Below are 6246 nucleotides of genomic sequence, written 5' to 3' on the forward strand. Positions count from 1 at the left end.
CCCCCGGGCTCCTCTCTGAGAAGGAGTCTGGAAAGCAAGGGGGTCCGCTCTGAACCCCCTGACCCAAGGGGAGGGATCTCCCCATTCCCTGAACCGATATAGGTGGTCACCGTGGGTTCCACGGGTCACTGAGGTAGCTCCATGCCAATTCCTGTTGTGAGAAACCCCGCTAGCTGCTGTCATGCCTCCCAAGTTCAGTTTGTTTCTGCCACAAATAAAATGTTTAACTGATCGTTCGGTGTTGTTTCACCTTCATTTAGCCTGGGGGAATTCCAAACTCAACACGACTCCCTGGTCTGTCCAGCCTGGGTCGTGACAGGGGCAACTCAGAAACACCTTGCATTGAGGGTGAGCCCAGATTGGTCCACTGCTGCTCTCCCAGTTGTACGCCCCAGTACAGAGACCAGGTACAGCCAGGCAGCATACCTGGCCTCAGAAACTAAGAAGGTCTACCTGACCTAGACAGAGCCTCAATTTTTTAAAAAAATTATCTTTCTCTGTTCTTTTTCTGGTTTAATACCAGCATAGTCTTAATTATATACATTGTGTTGCAGTACACACGTTAGTTTTGATTCTGCATCTCGGCACAAATAGGTAATTTCCATGCTAATGGTCAGAACAGAAATATTACCACTGACATAATACGTGCAGTTTGGTTAGCTGATTCCACCTTCCATATGCACGTAAAGAAAAACAATGACCTGTGCAATATATTGGAGAGTGAGTTTTTAACACCATGTGGTAGCTGGCTGGTTCCTGCTTGGATCATGTTTTCTTCAGCAGCTTACAAGATGTGACGCCCTGAAAAATCAGTGTCTGTTCTTTACAGGAAGATAAAATGTAATCGAATGGAGAAGCCTAAGACGTGGCACATGCTAAGTATTATTTATGGTGATTTGGCTGTGTACATCAGAAACGAACCAAACTACTTCAGAGTAAGAGGAAAGTGAAAACATTGCAGGGGAGACAGGTTATCAGGTGGGAACAGGCAAGGAATGTAACGAGGAGTGAAAAATTACATCTGCCTTGCCATGAAATATGGACCTCAGCAGTGATGCTGATGATGTGCCATAAAGATTGATAGTGAGGCAAATTCAGGGAAAGGTAAAGAGTGCTGTACCACTAGCTTATCAAATGACTCAACTGTCAATTACACCTGACTCTTCAGCATAATTCACCATTGGTACAAAATGAAGTGGAAGCCCCCAAGGGCCCCAAGCAGGAATCCATTAGGAAACACCTATAAATCACCTGTCCTACAGCAATCAAGGCTTATGTGTTTGAGCTGCTATCTTAATAAACCATACATCACTCTTCTTTTGAGGATACAACAGCAAATGAGCAGTTGTCTCTTCAAGTAAGAAAAGAAAAGAAATTGGCAAGGGCAAGGGAATATTTACTAATGGGAGATCTAAAATTAAAATACACAAACTGCCTGTGGTCTTAAGCTTATCAGTCATTCACAGGAAGTTCCAGTGTACTAGAAAACTAAATGCAATTTTAATGTATGTAAGAGCATATTTGTATGGAAAAAAATATTGGCAAAGGATTGGAGTATGATTTGGCAGACCCTCCCTGCCAGGTAACAAAGGTCTCAGCGAGGTGGGGTTGTGTCCCAGAGTACAAAAGAAAGTGTTGTAGGTCACTGTAATTAGCAGTCAAAAGCTCTGATTTTGATTCCAGGTGGACACAGCTCCCTTAGCTTTCACAGAAAACTACCCAGGAGCAGGATCTGTAAATCCAACTGAGAAATAACTAAGGCATCTCCCGCCTATTGCTACTCCCATGAAAGCCTGAGCAATGAAAATAGCAAAGTATCATTAAACCATCAAACTTTTAAAAGACCATAAAAGCAAGAAAGAGAACAAATAAATAATACTGTAGAAATTGTATTCCCCAATCTAATCCACTCAACTTCATTTTTAATAGTGGTTTCTCTGGAAGTGCTAAAAATGTATTATGGGAGGGAGGTATGTGTGTGCATAAAGTGCTGTAAACAGTCTTGCAACAGGAGACTTCAGTAGCTATTAGTCCAATGGTAATTCAGCCTGGAAGAAAGTAATCACTGTTCAAAGCCCAGGTTGTGCATCATTTGTGTCTTCATTAAGTTTCCAAAGAGATGGATGGATGCCTCCAAGCTTCTCCTGGGTGTAACTTAAGCCAGGTAGGGCTTTGCAAGCTACTCTCAGACAAGTGTCCAAGTTTTCATGGCAAATCCAGAAGTAAAAATCTTTACCATGACAAATGAGTGGAGGGAAACATAAAAATCCAGTGATTATGTGGCTGGAGCAGTGTAATTCTGTATTAAGAGGCAGTTTAAGTATGATTTAGCAGCACATAGGCTTCATGTTGAGTCTCGGCACAGGAATGAACCACATTTTAGGAATCATAGGATCATAGAATGGTTTGGGTTGGAAGGGACCTTAAAGATCACCTAGTTCTAACCCCCTGCCATGGGCGGGGACACCTTCCACTAGACCAGGTTGCTCAAAGCCCCATCCAACCTGGCCTTGAACACTGCCAGGGATGGGGCAGCCACAGCCTCTCTGGGCAACCTGTTCCAGTGCCAGCTGCAGGACAATTTTTAAGCACAAGCTTGTTCCTTGGTTCCACAGTTCATTGTATCATGTTATCTTCCTCAGACACGTCCATTAAAAATGACATCATTCCTCAGTGTTTCCCCCACTGATGTTACTGAAAACTAAAAGTCATCGCTACAAACAGGACTGAGCCAGAGGCTGTATCTGTCAGGTGTCTGGTCATGGACCGGCATCTGCTAACTGACCTGGGTGACCCTGTCAGCCCCATACGGAGGACTGGGAGAGAGTAAGATCAGTAAAAAGCTATCACAGCACTCATTTGTATTTTATAAGACAAACTGCAGCAATGTAAAGTAATATAGACCTGTGTAGTTAGGGTTTAGGCACTAAGGTGTTCACCCCTGGGGAGCTGTTCCTGGGCATGAAGGGGGATATGGAATACTTCTATGGCTCTTCAGTGATATTGAAACCATTCTTCCATTGCTGTAACATAGACAGACAGGCAATGGATAAAGCTGTATCGGGGCACGGTGCAGGTTTAGTTTAGACCTGGGATTACAGACCCTTCTGTGAAGTGATGGCTTTTGGGTGCCTGTGGATGCTCCCAGGCTGTCTCCCTGTATAATATCCTAACATGCTGACAGTCAAGTCATGGATCCAACTCTAGCCACTGTGCAAATGCAGTAAAAAGACACTCTTTTTTCAAAACCTGTTTTTCAAAATCGAAGATGAGAGACAGGTGATAGATGTGGAGCAATAGGGAAACCCCAGCCCGAGGCAGCTTGCCTCTCTCTAACACCAGAAGGCTTGCGATGAGTCAAGTCTGCTAGATTTTCAGATCCATCAGGGAGCGTATAGCTGCAGCAGTCAGAATGGGCCCTGCGAGTGGGAGCTGGGATCCTGAGGGAAACAGTAAGGAAGTGGCATTTTGAGTTAAAAGAGGAAAACCAAAAAGCTGCTGCCTGGAGACTGTAGGCCGTGGTGGCCGGCGAACTGACACTGTCCGGATACTTTATATGTTTCACACCAGCGACTTTCATTCTTGTTTCTGATTTCTTAATCCCTAAAATATTTCCCCGCGGAAGCACTGATCCCTGAATGGCAAATTAACAAATTTAATACAAAACATGAGCTCATGGTTTGGTGGCAGGCTGGGCCGGTCGGTGCTGCCCAGCGGGTGGCATTGCCGAGCCACCGGCCGCAGCAGGCAGCCCCAGGGCGGCTGGACAACCAGTGGCTTCCCTCCAGCTCCTGCTCCTGCCCTGGAACTTCAGCTGGTTGGGTCTGGGCTGAAAGTCTTCTAGGGGAAGAGCATAAGGAGAAAACCGCCCCCCCTCTCGTGTCTTTCGAGATGTTTTCTTGAGTGGGAAATCGCTGGCCAACAGCTTCTGGTGAAGTCCTTCTCTCCAGGCAGAGGGGAGTTCCCCCGGGCTATCGCAGGCACGTGTAAAGGTAGTAGGTGTGAAGCCATGGGAGGAGAAGCCTGGCTACACAGGGAGAAGCAAATCGATGATAGCTGTGTCCCAGTCCCAGAGCCAGACTAGCAGATCATAAAGCCCAGTACCCTGCTGAAAGGCTGCAAGCTGGGCTCCCGCCCCCTCGGTCCCACGTGAAGCCAGGTTATTTTGGCCCCTGCCTTTACGCATGGGAGATTACGCTATCCTAACTTTACTCCAGCTCTACCTGGAAACCAGCTTAATGTAATAAAATTTCTATCTGCACTTAGACAGGGCACATTGCTGGTGGTGGCTCTTCCTTCCAGTAACGTAGCAGTGAGCAGCCGTTCTGACTTGTTTTGTGATAGTGCTGTTTGACTTCGAGCCAAGACTGATACGGCAAATAGCGTCTGGGTCATACATGGGGTTTTTTGAACACAGCACATGGGTTTCTCATGATCGTTGCAAAAGGCAGCGTGAGGAAGTACCAGAGCAGGGAACTACGCTGAGGATTATAGTGTAAAGCAAAGGCACAGAAGGATCTACCAGTCCTTACTGGAGTCTCACTGACATTTTCTTCCTGGCTTACAGCTATCTGCTTTTCTGCCCTCATCTCAACATGGAAGCATTTATTTTGTAAACAAAACAGAAAGAGCAGAAGTTTCACACTATGTCATTCCCTTGAGCGAAGGCAAGTGCATGCAGCGACAGCTTCAGGCTGCGTGTGAAGGCAGTCCCTTCAGGAAAGACAGCTTGACAAGGCTCTTGGCCGCTTCTTCCTCTTTGGTGTAGAATCGAGGGAAAACTGGTAAACAAGGATTGCACAGCATGCAAAATAAAGACTTCAGCCTACAAAATAAAAGAGGCTAATCAAGGCCTCTCCTTGGCCTTCCTCCTGCTACATGGGAAGGAGCTCAGCAACCTCAGCTCAGCACCATCCTCAGCAGTGCAGAAGCTGGGTCTTTTTCACTCTGTTCTTCATATCACTCTCTCTTTTGGGTTCTATAGATGCAGAATTTTACATTGTCCGCTTTAGGAGGTAGGTGTGAAACACCTAGGCCTATTGCAAGTGTCTGGCATTAAATTTGTGCAGGAACATACAGAACACGACTGCACAGAGCAGGAGAGGAACTATATTAATTCCTAAGCAAGGGAGTAAAATTACTGCAAGGCAATGAAGAACCCTGAGACATGAATACTTCTGAAAAACTGTCATGCTGCAAAAGGGTCACTGTTCGCTGAACTTTTCAGTGTGAAGAAGCATGAAAATTGCTGTGCATAATCAGCTAGCTTGAAAGAAATTTTAGAAACAGAATGAGATAGTGTTTAATTTTTTCCATACTCCAGTTTTACACACTCCTACGTAATTAATATACAGCTGCTGATGTTGCCTTTTCTTGTACAGGATGCATTTTTCAAATTAGACCAAAGTACAAAACACGCAAGTCTTTGTAATATTATAACAAAGAGGTTTCACTCATTCAGAAGGTGCAAGCACCAGAACTAAATCAGGGGTGACGCGTGGGTGGTTTTGATACCAGTTCTACTCACACCTGTCACTTGCAGCAACCAGGCAAAGTTTGCTGTGTGTTGTCCCGTCACTTTTGAAATGAATAGGAAAACTCACAAACATCAGGGAGCACCAGAACTCACCAGCTGTGGAAGGGTCCAGCACCTCGACCCTTTCTTTCGAGTTCAGGCAGTGAGATCAGCTATGCGCATTTGATAACTGCTAGGCTGGGAGCAGCTGAAATACATTCTGATTCATGGCCTGTATTCAGGCTGTTAAGAGGACATCAGATTGTGCGACTGCTGTGACTGATCTAAGATCAGCCCCTGCTGGGTTTGCCGCCTGCCAGAAACCTCCTGAGCCAGTAAATCTGTGTTTCGGTGGCCCTGGTGCCTGAGGAGCTGCCAGGCAAGGCAGGGCTGCCAAAGCTCAGGGCATCCTGGATGCCCACCACACTTGCTCACCCCAGAGAAGCCATAAGAAACTTAGCTTAAACTAAGGGGAAGAAAAAGGCAGCGAGAGCCTTTACTGAAACTTGGGAGGCTTCTGTGGAGGAAGATGATTCAAACACTGTCTGTCCTGCCTATGTGAGGAGGTGAAGGGCTGCTGCTCGTCCCTGGGCTACGTTTGAGCCGTTACTTCTATACATCCCAAGAAGGAGTAACAACGCAGAAGTCACCTGTATCATTTAGATAGCTGTGGTTTAGAAAAACGTAGAAATGTAAGACTTTTTTTCTGTAACGGATCTTTGTTCAAGCCC

Source organism: Haliaeetus leucocephalus, unplaced genomic scaffold (genome assembly GCF_000737465.1).
Source record: "Haliaeetus leucocephalus isolate CR32 unplaced genomic scaffold, Haliaeetus_leucocephalus-4.0 Scaffold317, whole genome shotgun sequence".
Lineage (NCBI taxonomy): Eukaryota > Metazoa > Chordata > Aves > Accipitriformes > Accipitridae > Haliaeetus > Haliaeetus leucocephalus.